Raw genomic sequence first — 24,642 nt, forward strand, 5'->3', positions numbered from 1 at the left:
GGAGAAAAGGTTTCCTGTGACTACTGAACAGGGAGAATGTGAGCAGACTAACAGAAACTGCAAAATGCTTTGAAATAAGCAACTGCATAATAAGTGGATAAGGGGTTAAAGAGACAGAAGAAGAAAAAAATAGAATGAGCAAGTGAATAATAAGGGAGTAAGGAACTGAAGAGGCTTAAAGAAAAATAAAAGTACATGCAAAAAGAGAGGAGTTTGTGAGCAAGAGAGCACAGGAAGATGAAATCTGTTTCCTCAGTTTTAAGAGTTCACCAAACTAAAAATAGTCTGCCAAAATTTTGAAGTACAACATCCAGAGTTTATTATCTAAACCTAAATGCTAATACTAAAAGCAGTGGTCCTGCAGGTAGATTTGTTCAAGAAAGAGAGAAGATAAGTGCCCACACTTGTATAATGTTTAGCTCTGGGTGATTTTGGTAAACAAAATGATACACACACTTGAAAGGAAATAAATCTGTATAATGCAATTAGACCACTCAAGTGAAAGCCACCTTTTTGGGACTTGAACACCAAAATTAATTAGCAAACTTTGAAAGGTCTCCTGCTTCTAAACACTTTGTCCTTCCTTTGAAAGGCAAAATAGTCAAACTTCATTTTACAGCATGATATCTCTAAATACAATGCAGATATTTTTTTACCCACGTGTCCATCACTATTGATTTGGAACAATTGAAAATAGCCTGTATTAAGATCACCAATAGTCCATTCTACAATAGTGACAGGAAATGCTTTTGTATGTGCATACTGTATGAGGTTGTCAGTTGTACTAGGGTAGTTAAAACACAAGGGAATATGTTTAGTCACTGTACAGATGCTCCCACAGGAGGAAGAAAAACTGTTTTAAGAATTTTTGTTCAATTTTCACTCAGAAATATAAAATGTTATTTATGGAGGTTTTGCTGAATTGAACTTAGGTTTCCCACAATTATACTCTATAGTTCTAAACAAGCCAGCAGAAATGTAAGAAAGACATAAGTGGCAGGAAGCCAGCCAGAAATGAAGCTGCAAAATCTGTAGGAAGATGCACGAGAATGAAGCAGATGTTATGATGATACTGCTGATCTTGCTCCATGAGGATAAGTAGTTAAAACAAAAGACCTGTTTCCCTTGATTCTTCATTGTTATTGCATGCATACTTGTGTGTGTAACTGTTAATTAGTGCTAAGCTAGTTAAGAACTCATTTCTTCCCAGTCTGAACTTCAATTACAAGAAATGAAGAATATAAAATCACGTGTATGCAAAATTAGAAAATATCTTTATCTTTAATATTTCAGTTTCCATCAGAAACAAGATCAAAGCTCTATTTGCTTTACAGCATATCTTCAGTGTCTTCTCTTTCTTTGAGAAGTACCTTCTGGGTAGCAAAGATTTTTATGGGAATGGAGTGTACTCAAGCAACAAAAGCTTGAAAGAAACACTTCTAGACTTCAGTGAAGCTTTTGATATGCTGCTACCTGGAAAATTATGTAGATGGAGTAAAATAGGAATACATGAGAAATATAATGTGACTAAAGAACTGTGTAGAGAGCAGCTGATGAGGTGTCTTTGAAGAAGCAAAGTTAGCAAACTGGATGAGTTCCATATAGATGTGGAGTGGTCCCATGAACTTAAATATATGTATATATGTGTGTGTACATAAATATATAGCAATAGAATTGTCTGGGGGGAAAAAAAGCAACCTGAAATGTATTATTAGAATATTATACATGAAAAAATTAAATTACATGAAAAAAATATTTTATTGAGGTGAAATTATGGAAATATAATTAATTTTAATAGTACTAGTTAAAAATCAGATACTTGAAGTTCAGTCAAGCTCTTCACTTTTGTAGCAGTTCTTCTTGACAGATTGTCTATCTGGATGTATATTTATGCATCACCAACTATTGGGATCTCTCAGTGTGCCAAGACCATGAATAAGCCACCTGTGATTGCCTTGTTTGTCTGACCTTATTTCTAGCAAAAGCATGAAACTGATGCTATCAATGTTCAAATTACTTAATTTCTTAAACTGAAATACTGTGAAAAATGGAAAACTGAATTCAGATTGGAGTGGTGAAAAAGCTGCAGTATTTAACAGAATATGCAGAAGTCACATCTGTGTAGGGAATTGGATGAAATATTACCAGCCCTTTCCCAGTCTTATCGAAGTGAAGTTTATTTGATATTTCTTATGTACTGACACTGTGATTCCACTCTATGTTTTTATTTTGTTTTATTCTGTTTTGTTATTATTATTAAATCAAGATAATGAGTAGTTTATATCACTTTTGATTAAGCTGCTACCTAATTTTACTTTTGCCTGTGTACACTGATTACACTGAGACCATACAATGTGGCTATGGACACAGGTTGCCTAAGTAGATGCAGCACAATACTCCTGCTGCCTGATAGGTCTCCCTGGTATTTGCTCTCAATGCGATAATAAAGTAAAGCCTACTCTTTTCTGCATTCCTCTAGGCAATGAGGAAATTATTTTTTCTATTGAAGAAGAGAATTTATTCCCATTGCACATGTTTGTGTGTAAAACTAGGACCATGCTACATTAAAGGCCTCAGAGTTCAGTATTTCTAGCTGAGTTTTAGTTTTTATATTACTTTTAACTCTAAAATCCAGTTACGCTTTATGCATCTGACCAGATTAAGCAGTCATAAATGTAATGCTCTAGCTTACCTTTAGGTTGTAATTGAAAGTCAAGATATTCACTGGTGACTAGCTGTGCTCCTTTCCAAAATTATTTTCTAATAGGTTCTGTTTTAAGGTTTACTGTACTGGTGTAAAACTGCTCCAAGGATTTCCAACATCTTGATTACTCCAGAACGTGTCCTTCTACCCCCAGATTTACCCCATTTGCTCTGCTGAATGAAAAGTTTTTTGCATTTCTGGTGTCTGTGTGGAGGGGTCTGCAAGCAAACAGCATATCCTGGCAGACAGCATCTATGCTCTGCAACTGCTGGAAGATAGTCAGGTCAGTGTTTTACCTAAAGATGTAAATAAAAATAACTATTATATGTTGTATTAATATTGATGAGTGGTTGTTAAGCAGTGTCTCCTTGGACAGCACACGTTTGTTTCAGTTATTTTCCATTGTAGTTGTGGTTAACATTGCTTATCTGCTGGTAGAGTGCTCTCTCACCTTTCAGGATTGAATTTGTTGTGCCTATTAAGTATCCCTTGATACAGTTTTCTGTCTCATAAAAGCCCTTGAAACTGAACTTGATGTACTTGAGAATAATCTTGATTCCTTCAATCCCCTTGTGTGCAATTTGAGGAAACAATGGTATCTATTCAAAATTTAGAAGAGAAGAAAAGCAGTGGATTTACAGTCCCTGAGAGAAGGTTGTAAACTCTTACTGGGGTGCTTATATAAGGGCATTATCACATTGGGAAAGCAGAGGTGCTTGAAAACAACCTTCAGATCTGCAGCTTCAGGAGGTTTTTTTCTCTTTGTGGAAACTAGTGTTTTGTAACACTCATTTTTATACAATAAATTGTTTTTTCTATCTTGTTTTATTTGATAGATGATCATTTCAGATATGGCGGTGGTGGAGTAGAACATTCTCTAATAGCTTTGCAAATAGCAATTCTAACCCTGAACTGATTGAAATCCAGTTGTATCAAAAGTTTTGGTAGATAGATAGAGAAATGAAAACACTTAACGGTGTATGAATGCTGTACAGTTTTAGGCTAGGTTAGTTCAATGTGCATGAGCCTCAATTAAGTGTGCTATGGATGAAAGACAGTGTAATTGCACTGCATCTCTGAGAGGTTTTTGATCTCAAGCGAGGTTTGACTGGCCTTGCTTCTACATTACCAAAAATGAAATCGTTGTGCTTTCCACATTTTTTTTCAGTGACAGTAAAAGAATAAAGGATGAGACATTAGGGCTAGGCCATCCAGTGATGTGGATTGATTGAACTGTCAGTTCTGACAGCAAGGCAAGGAGCTGGCAGGAAGAACGAAGTTATTTGTGGTATACCTCTCCGCTAGCAGTAGAGGGATCTGCTAGTCATGGTGAGAATCTAGAGAAATTCATATGAATGAAACACCAGTCATCTACCTACATACGTTTTCTGAGTATTAGTAGCAATTAATCTCCCTGTTAGTTGAGTGCATTGGCTATCCGCTTTTAAGCATTTGTCTCATCACTGTTATGAAGTAGTTTATATTTCATTCATGAGAGATAGCAGAAAGATATCTGAAAGCTTATCTTCAAGGATAATGCTGAGCATAGTCAGGAGATTGATCCTTGTTGCAGAACTAAGGAAGAGAGGGAAGGCTTCAAAAATGGTAACAACTTGTATGGTTGCCTGCATTTCTTATTTTGAAATTAAAAAGTGAAACAAGTGAACAAGTGAAGTATTCCCTTGAATATGTGACAACATATTCCCTTGAATATGCTGTCACACTGTTGTAAATAACATGAATGTATAGAATTATTAATGGCACAGTATGAAATGCTCACATTTGCTAGCAAAATGTAATGCTCCATTTGTTCACCACTATAAAGTCAAATCATAAAGGGTTTCTGCCCATATAGTTCAATACCTGCATGATGTGCATCATGAATTTTTTTTTTAATAAATAAGTGTGATAAAACAGGATTCTCATTAATATCTGTCTGTCATGTTTAGGAAGAATCTTAAGATGTGAACATTTTAAAAATGAGTCTAAAAAGGGTTGTCCTTTAACCAGTAATTAAAATATTAGTCCATTAGAATTGATAAAGGTATTGAAATTCCAACAGTTGTAAAAAGCTTGTATTACCTCGTATCTCTTGCTTGAAAGAGCTGAAGAAAATTATATGTCCAAAAAATAATAGACTTTCCCTGAGGAAGCCATTTGGTATCTTCCTCTGTATGGTTTTCCCCTAATGTTTAAATTCTTTATAACTTTCAATCCTGTATAAGTTAATATTGTCTGTTAGCTTAATTTTCACCAGATAAATGGTAATTCTTTTATAAACCACTTAAACCAAGCCCACCCAAACATAACTGGATTTATTATGTCTTGAAAGTACCTGAAGTTAACAATCTATTTTTTACCTGAAATGAAATTTCCTTTATTGACACTTTCTTTATGTTCTTCAATCAAATCTGATTACAAAAATTGTCTTAAGAGTGAAGAAGATAACTATAGTAAATGTCTCGAAATTGATAGTGAAATAAACTATTCGGCAGAGGACTTACTGTGTTCGACTTATGAATTAAAAATTCTTTCTTGAGAGAATACTCTCTTTATATTCAAAATTTTTTGTATAAGGATTTTTTTATATTTCCATCAGATATTTGTTCCTCATTTGTTTATATATGATCCTGATCACGTCTGCATATTTCTTTTTACTCAAAATTAAGTCCTAGTGGGATGTCTCCTGAAATACATTCAAACTTCTTTAGCTAATTCTTTTTCTTTCTGCATGCAAGTTGAGAATTTTAACAGGGGGCTATAATAAATGTAAGTTCAGTTTAAAAGAGGTCTAGCACTTACCATTAATACTTTTTTGAAAGGTTGATCAATTAACTAATATCTGTAGATATTATTGTTTTGGTGTGCAGGAATGTTTCTGACAGAAGCACAGCTTGGTCTCATGAGTAAAAATTGCTTTTTTGAAACTTCCATGTACTGTCAAACAGAAAGACATTTAGATGTAAAAATGTCTGTCCTGAAATCTGGCACTTGTGAATTTATGCAGCTGTTTTTGTATTGTTAAGCTTCAGTGGCATTGCCTAAAGAATTATATAGGTAACATGAGTCAGACTACTGCTTTTCACCAAGTAAAAGCATCCATCTGAATGAAAAGCTTTTCATAAGCATCAGAATCTTTTCTAGTATTGAACTAAACTGAGAACTTCCTAGTGCCTGACACTGTACCTTCGCAGTAAAAGAGGTTTTCACGTACAAAGTTTTTGTACAGAGGAAGAATAACACACTTCCAGACAACCAAGAACAATATTAGGGTAAATGAAAATGCATAGATACCAGCATGTTACTACTGATGATAAGGCAATACAGCTTAGGTCACTGTGGTTACTGGTTTAAGATACGGGCTGGCCTTGCTTTTCCTGTGTGCACACAAAGCTGGCTTGGGAGTAAAAGTATACTCTTCTTATTCATTTTCTTCGTCTATGACATCGTCTGTTGCAAGGAGTCTGTACTATTTTCAATATTGTTTTTATCAACCTAGAGGTTTTAGGAGTCTATAGACATAGCTTTCATGTTTACAAGAGCTATTAAAAAAAAACAACCTAATGTAATCTTCATCATTATGTAGTAGAAGCCGCATCTTAGTGAAACTACATCCAATTTTTAGATCACTTAGAACTAAGATACTAGATTAATATTCTTTGTATTAATATGAATAAATCTATAAATGCTGTGTGTAAGGTACAGTCTTCCAGAAAACACTGATTTCTGCAAATTAGAAACATTATACAGAGTAGCTGGAGTAATAACAGTCAATGAAGACAGGTTATGGATAACCTCTATGCAAAGCAGTATTTGATCTCTGATGAATTATCATGTGGAAAAGCTGAAAATCAACTGATGGAAAAAAAAAATATATTTATTTGTCTTTTTAGATAAACATCAATATGTCTGCCTGCTATTTCGCTTTTGTTATATAATGTAGGGAGGCTCTTGATTAAAGGAAAATGTGTGATCAAATATTCAAGTATTCCTCTTGAGAATACTTGAATAGAAACAGCTTAAGCTTGACCTATGTGTATGTTCTTGAAACATAATCATATAAAAAAAACATCTCTGCTGGAATACCTGCAACGCTTGGAGCTGCCACAAATAACCTCAGTTTTCAGCAAATAGAATCCTCTGTTCCAAGCATGCTTCACATATAAAGAGTCAGTTTGGTTGTAAAGATGCCTAAATCTCAACACAAACGTGCTGTAAAAATGGTTCCTCCAGGTAACAGACAATAAGAACCAGACCCAAATTATATATTTATAAATACATCTTATTTTCAATATATATAAGAAATTCCTTCCCCCCCGCAGATCTTTGCAACCAGTCTCTGCTGTCCAGCTACTTTTTTTTTTTTTTTTTTGAGGTAGGCCCAAAGCAGAATATAGATTTGGACATCTGATCTGAAGTGAGGTTCAGAATCTGGAATCAGCTTAACTCTAAAGTGAACAGAGCCAAAGACCTGGAACTGAGGTCATTATAATTTTGAAAAACTTGAAATTAAGAGCATTTATATTTTGCTTTTAATTTAAAACTCCCGATCATTCATTTCTACTCTGTTTTGACCAAGACAAACACTGTGTCCTCAATATCAATGCATCTACACAGTGCCTGGCCTTTCTCAGATCATCTCATCAGATGGGTGACCTCCTTGCATCTGAGCACAGCTGCCATTGTCAGAATTGAGCAGGTTATAAAGCATAGCTTTGAGATTTTTAGCTTTTACTTGAGCATATTTTTCATGATGAGTGTAGATCAGTAAAGCAATAGAAGTGCACTAGAGCTGGAATTGCCCCTTTCCTGTATAAAAGTTCTATCCACACTCTCCAGAATTGTGCTCTTGTTTTCATAACCGTAAGAAAATACAGAATGTTTTTGCTTACAGCTGGCTTCTTTGAATATACTTCACATATATCTAAATGCATCTTATTAACATACCTTCACTCCCAGTGGATATTCTAGTTCAGACTGGGCATATTTTTGGCTATTCTTTGTTTTTTCCACATCCTTGTCTATAGACTCTTAAAATGTGAAGTTTCTGTTATTCTGACTTCTTGGTGGTTGTTTCAAATGTTTTTTTTTATTCTTTTATTAAGTTATTCACCTCACCACTATATTAAGCCCCTCCAGGGAGCAATTGATGATTTAGGCACAGTGTTTTGTGTGTGAATTAGGCTATTCTGTTCTGTATGAATTTTTGTAAAGTGTTTATTACCTCAGGATCTGAGCACCTGTAAGTAGTACATTAACTAACCAAATCTGTCACAGGTTATTTGCTTTTTATATAATTTCCTTAGACTTGCAGTGAAATATTTTCCTTTGGTATTGTTCTTTGCTGTTATTTTTTAAATGTTAGATCTATTTATTCATGCTAGAGAGAGAAGGATGAAAGAACTGTGTCTTGCATTTGTATCAAAATGTTGAGTTCTTTGTTCCCAGGGATATTCATCCCAAAGTCAATTCTGAAGTAAATAGGTGTTGCCTACTTTTCACAAGGCAGAGTTCTGAATTTTATTAAAATAATAATAATGATAATTACTCGATACATCATTTGGCTGCTCGATAAGTCTTTTTAAGCATGCCATTCACAGTATTTTACTGATGAACCTTGAGAGAAAAAAATTCCAACTTGCAATGTAACAACATTTCCTGGAATGTCAAATCTAATTTCTGTATTAGATAATATGTTGAACATTAACCTTCTTTCTGAGGGCTAAGCCTTTTTTCTTAGTAGATACTTCTCATTTCTTGATTTCTGTAAAAAGCCGCTGGTAATGGTTATCTTTCATAAATGCAGTTATGCATGCCACTCCCCATATATTTGCTTTTTGCATTATCTTCAGATGCGCAGTATTGGCTTCATTACTATCATATATATATTTATGGACAGTTATTGTCAGATATGTTATACTTAATGATAAGCCTATAAAGAAAAGACAGATGAAAACTAGAAACTAAAACGAATATATTTTTTTCATTCACATGATACATTATTTGTTTTACAGAGTTTTCAGGTAAAATGTAATGGGGGAACTAATCCATTCACAGCTCTCAGAGAATTGAGTCAGAATGGTTTGCATTTGTATCTGATAAGGACTGTTGATCTCTCTCCATCCCCTGAATAGTGAATGCTGAGACTCTTCCTGCTCAGAAAGACTTATTACTGTTAAATTGGCTTTTAAACCAACCTAATGCAGGTCATAAAGTGTGGTAAATTGGCAGCTACTCTAACTGATGAAAAAAATAATTGCAATCTGAGGCAGGATAAGTTCTAAACTAATTTGTCCCTAGCACAAAATAGGTATTATCTAATACAGAAAAACCTATGCTCAAGTAACCTTGAATTTTTGCCTTGAAGACAAAAAATCCCTGGAATTTTTAGTCAGGGTAGTGGCCACTCTCTAGAACTAATGTAACCTGAGGAGCAAACTTCCTTGATTTCTTTCATTCCAGTCAGTAATTTACAGTGACCAAGTATGAATTGTAAATATGTAAACAATTCTAGGCAGAAAAATCATGTTGAATACTCTTCACTAATTCTAGCAATAACGCCTTTTAAAATGCCTGTGGATTGTTTCATCATAAACTTCAGAATAAATTTCCTTTCTACAAGATATAATGTTTTGCTCTAGGAGAAGCAATACTTTTAAAAACAGAGGTAAATATCTGATGCAGCCTATGGATACACCCTGAAGCAGAACATAATATTTGCATAAGAAATGACTGACTTATCACATAAATTTTCCTGTGTAATTTGCTAGTTTGCCTCCAGGGGGAATGTAAACCTGAAAGAGGGAGAAGTCAAACGTAAAAGAGGCATTTCTGCTCCAAAAGAGTATTCTTATCTGAGGAATGAGAATGTTGTATTCTGATAGGAAGGGGATTGTCTCTCTGGGATACATGGAGAATTTTGTAGGCAACTGATGAGACTTCTTAGTTGAGATATTGAAGATGTATTTCCTGTATATTATGCTGAAAAAGTGGGGCATCTTTATATATATTTACCCTTCTTTGAAATGTAATTATAATATCAAGGATATTAAGGAAGACAAATCTATTTCTAAAGCTGAATTGCTCAGAACTAGCAGTGGTTTATCAGACTAAGATAGCATAATGTAATGTAAAATAGATTTTTTAAAGGAAAAAGAATTGGTATATATGAAGGGAAAATGTTGATTAATGACAGAGTCATCTACATAATTCAGGATGCAAACAGTAAAAGATAAAAGAAAAAATGGTGGCTGGCTGGTGGTGAGCATGCACTCAAATAGATTACCTGGAGCTGAAAAAGGTCTACATTAATAGCAGCAACAAAAGAAAACTGCAGTGTGGGCTGGTAGAGCATGATGCTGGGCATCATTGCTTTAAATATTTATTTTTTGAACAATGCTTTTTGGTGGCCAGGAAAATTGGAAACTATCTTTCCACACAGTATATTTTATTAATTATTAATCGCAGGATTGGGGATTTTGAGAGCAACACAGCTGTGTGGTGTGTGATTCTTGAATTGGAAATATGATACCTCTCCTTCATTTAACAGTCGACAGTGTTGGTGTGTGTAAATTGCTGTCTATTTGAAATCACTAAAAAAGGACATTAAACTCAGTAGATTCTTGCCCATTTACCATCAGATATTTTTATCATTGATTCTCATCTACTTCTTTTTATCAGTAAATTACACACAGCACTACCTTAAATATCACTCTGCTAAGAGCATCTTCATCATGTCATTCATGACATGAGTGTCTTAGAGGTGTTTTTCTAGAGAAGGGCACTAATCAGCTGAGAAATAATTGAACCTTGAGGTTACAAAACACTAGGTGGAGGGGATTAGGATTTAATTTTGGGATTGTTACTTATTAAATTCAGTGAAGCAAAACCAAGCTACATCACTGCTCCATTTCCCATCTGCGATGTGTTTCTTCCTGTTTATTCAAATCATTGAAAATGAGGAAGTTGTTATTTCTATAGTATTGCCTGTAGTCATGCACTGGAAAAAACTTATTCAACAGTCAGCATCTATCTTGAGGCTCTGATCTATTTGTAAAATGCAGACTGTGTTTTATTCTTGGTGTTTGTGCAGAATGCATAAAAGTTCAGACTCTGAATGATCCCAGTGGAGTCCGTGAGTCTACTACAACAACATAAGGAATAAGTAGCTATTGAAGTATCTTGAAATTGGTATTGTTTTTGTGCTTTACTGAAGTTGATGTTTGTACAGTTGTGCGGAAAATACAGTGCTCAGTAAAGAGATGATCTGTTGAATAACTGGAAAGGGTCTATCTGGCCAGGCTTTTGAGAACCATGCTGTGCTGGTCTCTGCTGGAAGCTGTATTTTGCATACCTCACTATAGCCACATGTTCTGTCAATGCCAGAATTGTTATATTCAGTCATCATTCATGGAAATATAAAATTTTTGTAGTGCCAAGTGGTGGAAAGACAATGACATCTGAATTTCTGCATTGCTTGATACACACATATCCTAAACATATGGAAATATCTGTGACTGCAGATGGCTACCTCCATAGAATCATAGAATCACAAGGTTGGAAACGACCTATAAGATCATCCAGTCCAACCGTCTTCTCATTACCACTGCTACCACAAGCTACTAAACCATATCTTGCAGCTCATCGTCCAGATGCCTCTTAAACACTGCCAGGGATGGCAACTCCACCACCTCCCTGGGCAGGCCATTCCAGTGCCTGACCCCACTCTCTGAGAGAAAAAGTTTTTCCTCATGTCTAACCTAAACCTCCTCTGATACAACTTGCAGCCATTTCTCCGGGTCCTGTTTCTTGCCTGGGAGAAGACGTCAAACCCCTCTTCACCACAACCTCCCTTCAGGAAGTTGTAGAGCTCCTTTTAAAGTAAGCATTTGATCATTTGCACATCAGAAGATGTCCTGCTAGTCTGTAATTCTGCAATACGGTGCAATGTAATTCTTTGTCATTAGGTTGGCCATGAAATCTCAGTGCTAGCAATATATTATGAGACAAAATGACCCACCAAACAACTAAAAGCAGACTCCACCTTATTGAACAAGATGGATAATGTGGTAACCAATAGCGTTATCAAAACCAGTGTGATGGAATCAACCAAAGGTTTAGAAATAATGCACTGATTTAGCACATTCAATTTTACAAAAGTTAGCTATTCAGTTCAGGAGATGTTTAAGTGAATTGAAAGCATAGCATTGCAGATGCCAGCTAATGTATCTTGTTCTTGGGACGAAGAGGAATGGCTACACAATCTGAAACAGCAGTACTATTCATTTGAAGGTTGAGATTCTAGTTCAAATGGAGTCGAAACCAACTCAGTCTGAAACAGCTTTGTTCCAGGCAGAATGTACGAGCCGAGATTACAGAGTCAGACTTGCAAAGATCACAGTAGTACTACTGCCATATATACTTTGATTTATCAAAGCAGATCTCACATCTGGATGCCACGCCAAAGGTTTTTTGCTGTGTTTAGTTTCAGAAACTTCTTTTCTTTTTCCTTTGCTGCAGGAGGTGGTAGCATTACTCATGTAGAAGGTGGATACAGCATCTTTGTGTAGAGTACAGTGTTTTCAAGCATTAGAACAAAATTCTGTCTGTTGTGGAATTCTGCCTTATAGTGTTCAGGAGATGTAAAGAATTAAGATCATGAAAAAAAATTCTGGCTTTCTGAGTATCTGCCTGACACTGCACCATTCCCTCAGGAATTCAACCTGTACTGGCAATTGGTAACACAAAGTCACATTTTGAGAAGTATACTGTTGGCTAACATGCAGATAGAAAGCCAGAGGGACTTCCTGGTATGCCTGCGCTCAAGCTGCAATGGAAACTTTGTTTGAACTAAGCTTTTGATTGTGATTTATCAAAATTCCTTCAAAGTAAGAAAAATTCAGAGCCTTAAATAATGTCACAAAGAAAAGAGCTGGTTTTCTCATAGTGCAGTGCTGTGAGCCAAACCATCATTGGCACAGCTATGGGCTGTATCTATCAGCTGCCTTATCCTGGAAGAATGCGTTAGTGTATTGATTGCTCATCTTTTCAACATCTGCTTCTTTCAGTCTGGTCTTATCATCTCCATTTTGTTCTCATCATTCCACCATGAAAGAATTATTGTAAATGAAAATCTTTTAAACACATCCTGTTCAGATTCGGTTGTAACTCACCATTTCTGAAGCTTTAAAGCCTTTGTATTATTACCATCTCTACACTGATAACTGCTAGAGACCAGATATACAATGAAAACTATGCACTAGCAGAAAAATCATAATGCTACAGTGGTGAAACCAGCAGGGTTGGTGCAAGTCATAAACCAGTTCCCCTTCTTTAAGTGTAGTGATAGAACTATCAATCCCTTCCATTCCAGGTGGAAGAATTGGAGGCTATGTTTTTTTGCTCCCCTCAGAATTATATTGAGCGCCCAGAATTTTTGCTGACTCTACCTAGAGCTGCAATACACAGCAACCTTGACAATCTAGTCCCTGTAGTTTTCTATGAAGTGTTGTCCAGGTTGCCCAGAGAGGTTTTGGATGCCCCCAGTTTGGAAGCATTGAAGGCTAGGCTAGATGGAGCTTTCAGCAACTTTGTCTAGAGGGTGGTGTCCCTGCCTGTAGCAGGTGGGTTGGAGCTAGATCATCTTAAAGGTCCCTTCCAACCCAAACCATTCCATGATTAGAATAATTTTGCCTTATCTGAGCCGGAAATGTTGATGAAGTGCTCTGTTAATGTTGATTACATACCCTGAAAAGACATAGTTGTTTGCTCACAGACACTAAGCATCTGAAATATTCCTCTAGAACTACTGAGAATTTTGGAGAGTGGAAGTCAGTCTGGAGATGTTCCAAGGTTGTGTGAATGTGAGTTCTGTAGATACAAGAAGTTTCCTGAAGTGTTGATTCTGGAGCAAATGGAGGAACATTGGTAGTAAGCAAACTAAATTCCATCCTTTTTGTTATAGTGTCAGATGCACACAAGTTTGGCACAGATTCCCAGACTTCAGCTGGTGTTCAAATTATTTCTTCACCACGTCCTCTGAAACAGAATAAAACAGTAAAACATTGCTCAAAATCAAGAGTTATTAGTGTCTTTCAGGATTTAATGATTTATCATTTGATGGCAAAAAATCACTGTGAATGTTTTGTATGTCTATTTGACAGCAGAATTGAGCTCTGGTTGTGACTCTTCACTTAAATGAGATATATTTATTCCTTTTTGCCTTGTGTGTATGTTTGTTTGTTTGTTTGTTTTACCTGGCTTGGATTTTCTCTGACTATGCTTCTTGGGCTGAAGAAGGAAGGAAATTAGTGCTAATTTCTATGCCCATTAAGGAGAGGTATCAGAAAAAAAAAAAAAAGGTTAACAGTTCTGTGGGGTATTTTGTTGTTTGGTTGGTTTGGGTTTGATTGTTTGTTTGATTTTAAATGTAGAGTTTTTAGTTTTGTAGTCTTCAAAGTCTGTTTTGTCTAAAACACTGGTCAAAGTAGATCAGTGAGACTCCACAGGAAGGCTTGCTTGTTTTGTGCAAAGCTAAATTTTATCACTTTGATCTACGAAGAGAACTGTCCTTGCTGCCATGGGGAGAGCCTTGTACATCGTCTTCTGTGCCAAAGGTGAAAAAGGACTGTGGCTATCGCACTCAATCTGTCTATCATCACATTTTGTATTTCCTGACTTTGTTCATCTCTACATCTCTATATATTTCTGATCTATAGGCTGGTTTCAAATTTTTGTGACACTGAATAAATCCAGAAATTGAGTTTCTTTCTGTACTGTTAATAATCTGTGCAGGTTATTCAAATGCTTTTTGCACACTTTTGCAAAGCTCTTTAACAAATAATTTTTCCATTAAAATATTTATATCCTTCTCTAGACAAGAAAGAAGATCTATTTGAGACCTTTCAGTAGTTGGTGTTCGTTTGTTTGTTTGGAAACATTTATTTATTCAAACTGTTTTATTTCAAGTACATGTCACTATTCTCCACAGATTATTAACAGTGAATGCATTCCTCAAAAGGTAACACTAATTCAGTGATAACCTTTAGACCAGAAGCATTCTTCTTTGTACTGAAAAATTAAGCCAGAAAAGCTTTTTTCTTAGGCTCATTGGAAAATTGAGTTGATTAATTGCAATGTGCTTATCATAACATCTGCCCTTGATAACTGGGCTGCAAAGTGATGCCTTCTTCATGCAGAGATTGCATCTGGATATGCTGATGCCATCTACTCCACTGTCCAAAAACATTTTTTTCAAATCTAACCGCGTTATTCTTGGATTGTTTGTAACTGCATTATGATCACTGCTTTGCATCCATTGAGATGGTTGGTTGAGAAATCATTGTTGTACTTGAAATGTAAAAAAATACTTGCTTTCTCCTAGAGACTGCACTTTCCGTGCAAGTGAAGCTGCTAATAAATTGGCATAATATATAAGCTTTTTGATCCAGATCTCTTAAAACAAAAACAAACAAAAAAAAAACCCTGCAAATTATGGAGAACTAATTCTGAATGAAATCTCTAGGACTACACTCACTTTTGCTCATTCTAAATTGATTTGCCTATTCACAGTGTCCTTATGATACACAGTTGTCTTATGATCCACTTCATATCTAGACTGGTTTACTGTAGCTAAGAGTGGTTGCAAACATTGTAATGGCTGTATGCAACATAGTAAGTGAACAGGAATATCAGAAATGTGTGTGTGCAGGGCTACCTAGAATATAGGCTAGCCAGTTCAGTCCTTCTGTAAGCCAGAGTGCATTTCTAACTTTGCTCAGATAGGAAAGATAAAACAACTCTTTACCTCATTACCAGCACAAAACTGTCCTCCGTGTAAGGGCAGACCCTTTCAACAAGCTTTCAAAAAGACTTGCACTTCACCTTTACCCTAAATGACATACCCTTATGTCATTTAAGCCCACCTATACTTATTATTTTCATAGCATTTGCACACCTCTGGCAATTATAGCAGTCCGGAAGTGAGATATTGAGAACATTTAAAGTGCATTTTCTGTTAGAAATTGCATCCTGCTCATGGATAGCCAACTATATTGATTGTTTGGTGAGCCATTAAAGGTCTCTGATTATACAATCAAGAAAGTCTCTATGAAGAATTGTCACAGATATTTACTGATGATATAAGGCAGTGCATCATTCTAATACTGTAGCCTAAAATGCAAGAAAGGCATTTTTCCACCAATTTATTTGGGTATCTGATCATATAAAGCAATGAAGTCTTGCCACATGTCTGGCATTCAAAATTTTGCTCAGAATGGTTAAAATAAGTCTATCACCTGAAAATGATATGAAATGAGGCAGAGCTGAAGTTATGCAAACTGGATGGTACAGTTACAGAATTATGATGTTGAGTAGACAAGAGAGAAGTGTTCTAAAGAACTTAAAATCATTTTCTCTGGAAACTTCCATTTTCCAAGATGACCCTGTGTGCAATGGCAGATACACTGTAAAAAGCAACGCATGGGTTTACTCATATTTGGAAGCCAGATAGCGAAGATTTTCTTTTTGGTAAAGGTTTAATTATTTGGACATTTTCTAGCATAGAAACTATAATGAAAGGAAAGAAGGCAAAGAAAAAAAGAATTATCTGAAAGGAATATGATTTAAAAAGATGGCTTTCCAATTTTTAAAGTGGAATTGGGTAATGAAAACAAAGCAGATGTATAAATTCAGATCTGAATTGTACTGTGAAACCAAACTACATTTCTAAATATAAAAATAAGACATTCCTGTCTGGGAAATTAATTTTACAAAAAACTCGAGTTTTAATTCTTACTTACTCGTGTGCTCTAAAATCTCTAGGACATTTTGCATTTTGCAATAATCATGTACAACAGCAATCTCTGCCCTTTGCAAGCATATAAGGAGGAAAAATAATTGGAATATGGCAGTTTTGCTTTCTTTTTACCTAAGAGCTTATCCAAACGTGCTTGACAAATCCAATCTAAACAAGATAAAAATCCTAATCTATTTTAACCTGATGAGAACAAATACGATGTTTTGGGTTCAAATCATCTATTTTGAAAATATTAAAACATAATATACAGAAATAATAAGTTTGCATTCATTTTATTTGTTGTTACATTTTTCAATATTTTTGTCAAACATAGATGAAATGTTTTCTTGTTAACCTAAGTAGACTGTGAGGTAGAATGTGACCCTTGTAGAAAATCCTAGAGGAAATTTTCCTCATCTGGGTCAATAGACAGGAACCTCTGCATTTGCAGTTTAAAATCTCCAGAAAAAATTTAGAAACAACTGATGACTGTTCTAAAGAGGATGTATGAAACTGCTTCCTGGTGATTTTTCAAGATCTATCTGTACACTCTTGTTATTTTTTTGAATTCTAGACAAAATGAATTTGTCTGCCAAAGCTACTAATGTAGTTTCATTTTTAACTGTACCTAGTTCTCCTTGAAATGAACGAAAGCAGCCTGTTAATGTCTTTATGAAGTGAAATCAAAGAGTATTCTCTAAAATTTGAATTGAAGACTCAAAGTCATTTCTCTATGCTGCTAGACCTCTGTATTTTCTAATTGCTGATGGTAAAGTAGAGGAGTATATGCTTGTTTTCAGTAGAAGCAAAATCACAAAAAAAATTCTCTGAACATTGCACTCATGTCTGTGATGTTTGCTTTCTATCATTTCCTTTAATACTGTTTCCTTTACTTGCATATGGGTGGTTTACAGGAAGAGAAATAAGCATAGATTCTTACTGGAGTTAGCAAGTACTTAAGATCAAAAACAGTGACATGAACAGAGATCTAGACCATTTATCAGAAATAGACCTTTTAGGATATTTACTGAAATATGCCTCTATCTGGCACTTCAAAAAGCCATTGAGTAATGAAAGCATTTCATCTGTTCTTTGAGCTAAATTTGCCTTTGGATCCAAAGCAGGAATATGGACACGATCAGCACACCTTCCCTGGGCTATTGCCCTAAGCGAGGATGCTGCACAGAGCAGCTATCCAACAGCAAATCTCATCCCCTTCTGGATGGTTCCTTCCCCAACTTGCTGAGCTATGAACAGGGCAAGGAGCTTTGCAGGTCACAGGGTAAGTTCTGCTTTGAGGAGGTTCTCTGCTGCCTGAGAAACATGCGGTTGTGCAGGGAAGTGTTCTCCCTTTTTTTTTGTTCTTTTGAGCAGTATTATTTTCGACCTGAATCAGTCTCTCAGATGAAGATGACGAAGCAGCTTACAGTGTGACACTGCAAATGCATTATATAAGCAATGCAGATGCATAAAAGAATAGTTTGATAATAAAGACTTTCTGCTTTTAAACACTCTTGAAAGCATAAAGATCTACTATGCTAGTAATCTATTGTCATATAATTTCAGATTCCATAAATTAGCTTCTGTTTCATTATAATGAAGCTTTTCTTCCGATTGTTATACACAATTCTGGCACATTAATTCTGGCTGGTGGCAAATGTTAGCTGTGCTGTCGTTCTTGAAAATACTATTTTCTGCTGTCTTCATGAAGATTAACATCACGGTATAATGACAATCCAAAGAGATAGAAGAAAAGCCATACATATTAGTGCCCTGTGTAAATGCTGTCATTTATCCATGCAAACATAATTATTAGAAGAATTCTTCTGGAGAAGAATTTCATTTTTATTTTAAAATAGCTTTCCAAACTTCAACAGTAGTTTCATTTTCACACAAGATGAGATGTGCAGAGGCAAACCTTTGCTCATGCTAGTTTTACCTAGCAAGAGCATACAATTTTCTTGTCAGTGTATTAGAATTGGCTTATGTGGCTGAGAGTCTAATCATGGGCTAGGTTAGCATTTTACAATTCTTTTATGAATCCCACTCGTCATTTCTTTCCATTGTTTTATGGTTTGGGGTTTGTTTTTTGTTTTTGCTTTTGGTGTTTTGTTTTTTTGTTTTGTTTTGTTTTGTTTTTTGCACATATTATTTTAAGGGTTAAGTGCAAAGTGTTGCTATCTAACAAAAGCAACTGGTGAGATCTCTCTGAAATGTAAGTATAGGTCATGGTAGCCCATACTTGCCATAATCTGTTTAATATCAAGTGTAACATCAAGTAAATCTGCATTGCTTTACAACATATCCTGTTTTCATGTAGTATATCTTCAAGCCTAGACTGAAACCTAAAATGTAATTAGTATAATTTTCTTAGTTAACAAAATTGGTGGAGGGACCACAACAGCCATAAAGACTGCATAACTGCTGCATGAAATCCTGAGATTAAAATATTTTGGTTCAAATTCACACAAAGTAATTCCAAGCAATCCTACACTGCTGCACAAATTGCAGTCTGAGCAAGCCAAAAATGCCTTGCATTTGCATGTTAGAAATGTAGTTTATGAATCATGCTTTATGACCAAACTATTGAATGTGAAGTTGGGGAAACCACTTGGTGTTTTCATAGATGAGCTTTCAGGAACATACAACACTAAGCTTTTTGGAACTGCTTGCAGCTCAAAGACCTTGAAAAGCCAGTGTTTTTTTCCTCACAAACCACAGTGAACATCAGAGTTAGCATTCAGTCATCATGATATCAGAGCAGCTATTTGAGGCAGAAAGCTAAAGGTAATTATGAGTTTACGATGCTTCTTTCTTATCTGAGGTGACTATGTATTGATTAATATTTCAGAAATCTTACTTTCTTAGGAAATTTCGTAGCAAAACATGAAACGTTCAATGACATATCTAGAAATGTCATTGATGTTGCAAGTCCAAGTTAAAGACATAATGGGATTTTCAACTCATAGTCAAAAACAGTTGTTCGTAAATACAGATGATCTTTACCTCCAGGCTTCAGGTGTGTCAGAAATATTTGAGCTCGGTAGGGTAGATATCTTAAATATTTGTATTTGGGTTTGCTGCAGATCTTAATATTTGTGATTATATTTTTACAGCAGTGTGGCTAAAAAACTGGGTAGGTGCTGACAGCATTTCTGGCATGTCTGCCTAATAGATTTTGCTCTTCTGCTTTTGCCTGGAAGAGCAACCAGTTATAGTATATAGTGTGGTGTCATAAATTCCTGGAGCTAAGAGTATGCGTTACACACTGCTGGAGAGTGTGAAATCCGTACTATCCAGTACTAATAGCTATCTGTTTATTTTAAATTTCCTGGTTCATGAAGAGCAACTCCCATTCTTGAATAATTTACACTGTATTTCATTCTGCTTGCCGTTGGTCATCCAGATTTCCAACCGTCTGGTCTTGCATCAAATGAAAATGCAGGGGGAAATATTTGAGAAGTACCAGTGAAGCTAGGTGACTCTGCTATTCCTTTATTTGAATTTTTCTTTTCTTTGTACTTGCCAGCTAGAAAAATGAGAGCATACCTCATTATTAAACTATGCAATATATCAGTTCCCTAAAAGATTCTGGCATTCTTATTCGATGCTAAGACTTACATTCATAGACAACGCAACTCAATCATTTTCCTTTTTGGTTAATTTCTTATTCTTCCTTTCCATTAGTTTCTGAGAATAAATCAGTAACATATCAATATTCCTTTGGCTACGTGGCAAAATATGGATATTTCTCCAAGCTTGTTCTTTGTTATTCCTCTAATAGCTGCTTAAAGGTTTATGAGAAAAAGTAAAACCTACCATAGGGATAATCTCAAAGATGGCAAGGAGCTTTTGCCAAATGGTTCACAGCAGCCGTGCAATTACCTTATCACTTTATTTCTCCTAAGGAAAACACTCTTTTCTCATCCTTTTGTTGTAGAATTTGTGAAATTCTTAAAAAAAAAAAAAAAAAAAGCCTTTCTATTTTAAAGGTCTGATTTAACATGAAAATTATATGCATTGTAAATGTTTTCTCTGCAATTTACTTGTCATAAATGTCTATTGTGCTCAAAACGTCTGCAGGGAGTTGGTTATATTTATACTGCATGTACTTAAGAATTTGTTAAAAAAAAAAAAAGACATAATGACAATAAAAATAGAAATATTTTGACTAGCTAAAGAACCCTGGATACAGAGATTGATTTCAGCTCAAGTGTAACTGTCCATGGTTTGTGTTTAAACTGGACTTTATAGCAGGAATTAGATACATGCTATTGTACTTTTATAATGAGGAAATCACCAAACTGAATACAAATACTGTGTAGGATTGTCAAAAGATATCCAAAGCTCTTGCACATAAAAATATTGCAACAAATAATGCAGAGAGCTCAAATCACTGCTATCTTTGTGCTAATTTTATTCTGACGCAATGCTCTGATTTTTGTGGAAAAAAAAAATAGTCCAAAAAACGCTTCTGTAGCCCAAGCTGTGCTCTAGTTTGAACCCTACAGGCAGAGAGAGCCCTTTGGAAAGCCCTTTCTGGCTTCCATGAGGAAAGGACCTTAGAAGCTGATGGCTCCACAGAAAAAAAAGTGAAAGAACTCAATTTTCACCAAAAGTAGCCTTAATCGGGCCCTCAGCCCCCATCAGCACTTGGTTATTAGAGTTGCTCACTGGAAAGGCAGCAGGATTTCAGGTGGAATAGTTGTTTCAAGCTCTCACGTGACTGAGATATGAGTACTTTAATTCTCATTGGGAAAAATGCTTCCATTGGAAGTTTTTTGCAATAGTTTGTGTTTCACACTCTCCACTTGTCATTCAAAAACTATTAGCTGGTTGATTTCATTTAAATACAGTTGCTCATAGTGGACTGTATTTCTGTGTATTTGGCCACTGTTTGTGACAGAGGGGTGTTTGTGTGTGCACCTATGAGGATGCAGCATGATCTCTGTTATGTATGCCTTCAAAATGCTGGACTTCTTGGGAGCATTCACAGATGTGGAAGAAAGCAAAGGCACACAAATGCGGTTTAGAAGTATTCTTTATTACTTGATTAGAATTGTTTGGGTATTTTTTCATGAAGAAAAAAAAATGCTAGAATCTGTTCACTAAAACTAATCCTTCAGAAATCTGCCTACTTGGAAGAGTTTTAATAAATTGTTTCAAATTCATAAACTATATCTAATTTGGATGAAATATTTTCTACATGGAAACACACCAAGATGATTAAGCTTAGACTAACTTTCATTGAAAAGCATAAAATAATGACACTGCTTACATTTAAAATGCTGGAATTTAAACAGTATTTTGAAACAATCAACAAAATCCTTTTATGTTTAATGAGCAACTTTTCCTGATCTTTCAGTTAGGGATGATTTTGGGATCTTAGCTTGCTCAGGCTTCTTGGGGCCGTGGATTTCCTCTTCATGTGTGACAACATGTAGAGATGGAAAAGTTTTTCCTGTCAGGCCTTGCTTACTGTATGATATGGATGGAAGGAGAAGTGAGCCTTGAGATTCTGTCCCCTGCTTGCAAGCAATAAATGTTCTGAGATGGTCTTCCTCAACAATTTTATGCGAAAGAAAGTTGTCCCCATTAAAGCTTCAGCTATTCAAGGATTGCGATAGTGACAGAGTTGTTCAAGAAGTCACTGACACATCCAGAAAATAAAACCAAATAGTTTTGTTATATCCAAATGATCATGGTATCTCTGGTGAGTGACTGTGATGTATTGAAACAATCATAAACCATCAAATGAATCAGTGCATCAAAAAACAGCAAGCTTTAGCATGACAAGAGCATTTCCATTCTAGAGCATTCTCTTCATAATTTTGTCAGTTATCCTAGTAAACGCCAAAAAGCGTAGTCTTACCATCATCTGGTTGTCCTGCTGGCATCGAGCTTTGGTTCCCTGCTGAAACGCAGGCTGGTGGTACAGGGCTACCCTCTGATTTTATCTCTTGGCAACTGAAGCTACTGCCATGCCAATTTTTCACTGAGTTCCAGTGTTGTCCCAAGAGCCCTAAGAGCTGGATAAGGCATGGAAGGAATATCACTGCCACCTTGATAGAGACTTTGTTAGCCTCTGTACATTTAGTAACAGTGAAACAGCTGAGCTGGCAGTGGGCCTACTCATGTTCCTGCCTGCTGAGACGGGCTTCCCTGGAACAGCACACAGATCTAACAAACTGCAGAAGCGTTGCTCCTGTGCAGATTCTGTGCAATAAAATCAGAATGTGCAGTGCTGTGTGGCAGGCTCATGGCTGAGTGTCACTAAGGAGCCCAAATTAAATCATACCTCCAGAACTTGCAGTTCCCCAGGTACCAATATGAAAATAATCCAGTTCTAAAGATAAATTTTCCCCACACCTCAAAAGCAGAGTACGTCAAACTTTGCAAGAGGGAAAGAAACAGTAGCTGTAGGGATGGTTTCAGCAATTTTAGTGTGTGTAGAGGAAACCTGGGGCTGTTAGCATATTTTTTACCTTTTTGACAGCAAGTAAATGTTCTGTGGCAGACAAATCTACAGGAAATAAAATTTTATGATGTGATGTAGCCATACTGGTTATATATCTGTACAGTGCTGGCAGACTATCAAAAGACGCACACTTCCAACATTTTTGAATGTGACTTGAAAGCAGCTTGACTTCTATAATCATAAACACTGACAAGTATGCTCTGCGTGCTCACACCAGATGATGTCTCTTTTCACATTAGAGTGATGGTGGTGTACAACTCATCCAGCAAGTTCAAAGGGAACCGAAAGGCAAAATAAATTGTTTCTGTCTCACCTAAATGTTGATTACCAACCAGTTGGACTAAAACAGGAACGTCATGCATAGCACTGTAATTCCTCCATTTTCTATCTTAACAAGATAGGTTACTTTTTAAAATACCTATAAATACTGCTGATAACCCTTTCTTTTCCTTTTTATGTTTAGCAATCTAGAGCCAAAGTTTCTCTCCATTTGCCCCAGAATAATCCCTGATGGATCAGTACTGCTAACGTAAAAGTGAGGACAGCTAATTGCAGACATATGAAAGTCTTTCTTTGTGTGTGTACATGTATGAGTATTTACAAGAAAAATTCTGACCAGTCTATACTTTTAAATCTTTTTCTTACTTTCCCCAGGTTAATACAAAGCTGAAATAGAGCAAAAGGGCATCCCCATGGAAAAGCCACAAGAGCTGTTTGGGAGTAGATTAAAGTAAAATCTTTGTTTACATGACAGTGCACAACTCACAGAAATGACAGTTAAGATTCAGCCATTCAGACTTTTACATTTTACCCTATGCTCTTTAGTCTACTTTTAATATAAAAGCATGTTAGGTAATCTTATCAAATGCTGCAAATCAAACAGAGTTTCAAAGATGAAAGTACAGTTCTTTTTGGATTGCTGTTTTCTAAATGTTATCCACTGTAACATATTGCCCGTGAATGAGAGAGAATAATTTCACAGGAAGCAGGGGAAAGACTTGGGAATATATATGTTTGTTACTTAAGAGACAGAAAATAATGGATAATATCGAAAATATTGAATGCTTGATGCTCTTTTCCTGCTGACTTACAAAATGCCTAGATTTTACAAAGTGACTAGATGTTTAGTAGCACTGAAAGTAACGAAAAAAGAAAAAAAAAAAAAGATGATGAGGCTATTCCAAAGCTAAGGGAAAAAGAAGATCACAGGATGATTTGAAGGAAATTGTGGACATCAAAGTTGAGAAAGAACAGAAAACTTGTTGGGGAGGTGCCGAGAAACTAACTGAGGCAATCTTGAGGGGCAAAAGAGATACAGTAGAGAAAAACAACTCTAACATCTATATTTAAATGAAGGAACTAATGCTCTATAAAGTTATAGACTAGTCATCTGACTTGCATATCTAAAAAATATCAAGCTTACTGAGTTATGGGAAAGAGTGTGCATGATGTCAAATGGGATCTGCCTAGTCCAATTTGCAAGCAAACCGGTTCAGTGAATATGAGGTGGTTAACCATAGATAAGATATGCTTTGATACTGCGTCAAGCTTGTCAGAATCAAACTAGCAGATATATAAGGAAGGTATGTTCTGCTTTCAGCTATCATCCTGAAAGAATTCTACAAAAGGTGATTCTCTCTTTTTTTTTTTTCATTATTTTTCTGT

General features: G+C 35.7%; 1 protein-coding gene across 9 annotated transcripts in view; it reads left to right on the forward strand.

The window, feature by feature from the left end:
- LOC100548295 (pancreatic alpha-amylase) overlaps positions 1–24,642 on the forward strand; it is a 236,878-nt gene that overhangs the window by 125,000 nt on the left and 87,236 nt on the right. For 8 of the 9 annotated variants that reach the window (XR_014885356.1, XM_085232253.1, XM_085232255.1 and 5 more), the window contains one exon: positions 2,859–2,987. The exons of the other annotated variant lie outside the window; for it this stretch is intronic. The gene's annotated coding sequence lies outside the window, so the exon portion shown is untranslated. Of the gene's footprint in view, positions 1–2,858; positions 2,988–24,642 lie in introns of those variants that run through there. 9 annotated transcript variants of the gene reach the window in all.

The sequence above is a fragment of the Meleagris gallopavo genome, chromosome 10 (assembly GCF_905368555.1).
Source record: "Meleagris gallopavo chromosome 10, MGAL_WU_HG_1.1, whole genome shotgun sequence".
In the NCBI taxonomy this organism is placed as follows: domain Eukaryota; kingdom Metazoa; phylum Chordata; class Aves; order Galliformes; family Phasianidae; genus Meleagris; species Meleagris gallopavo.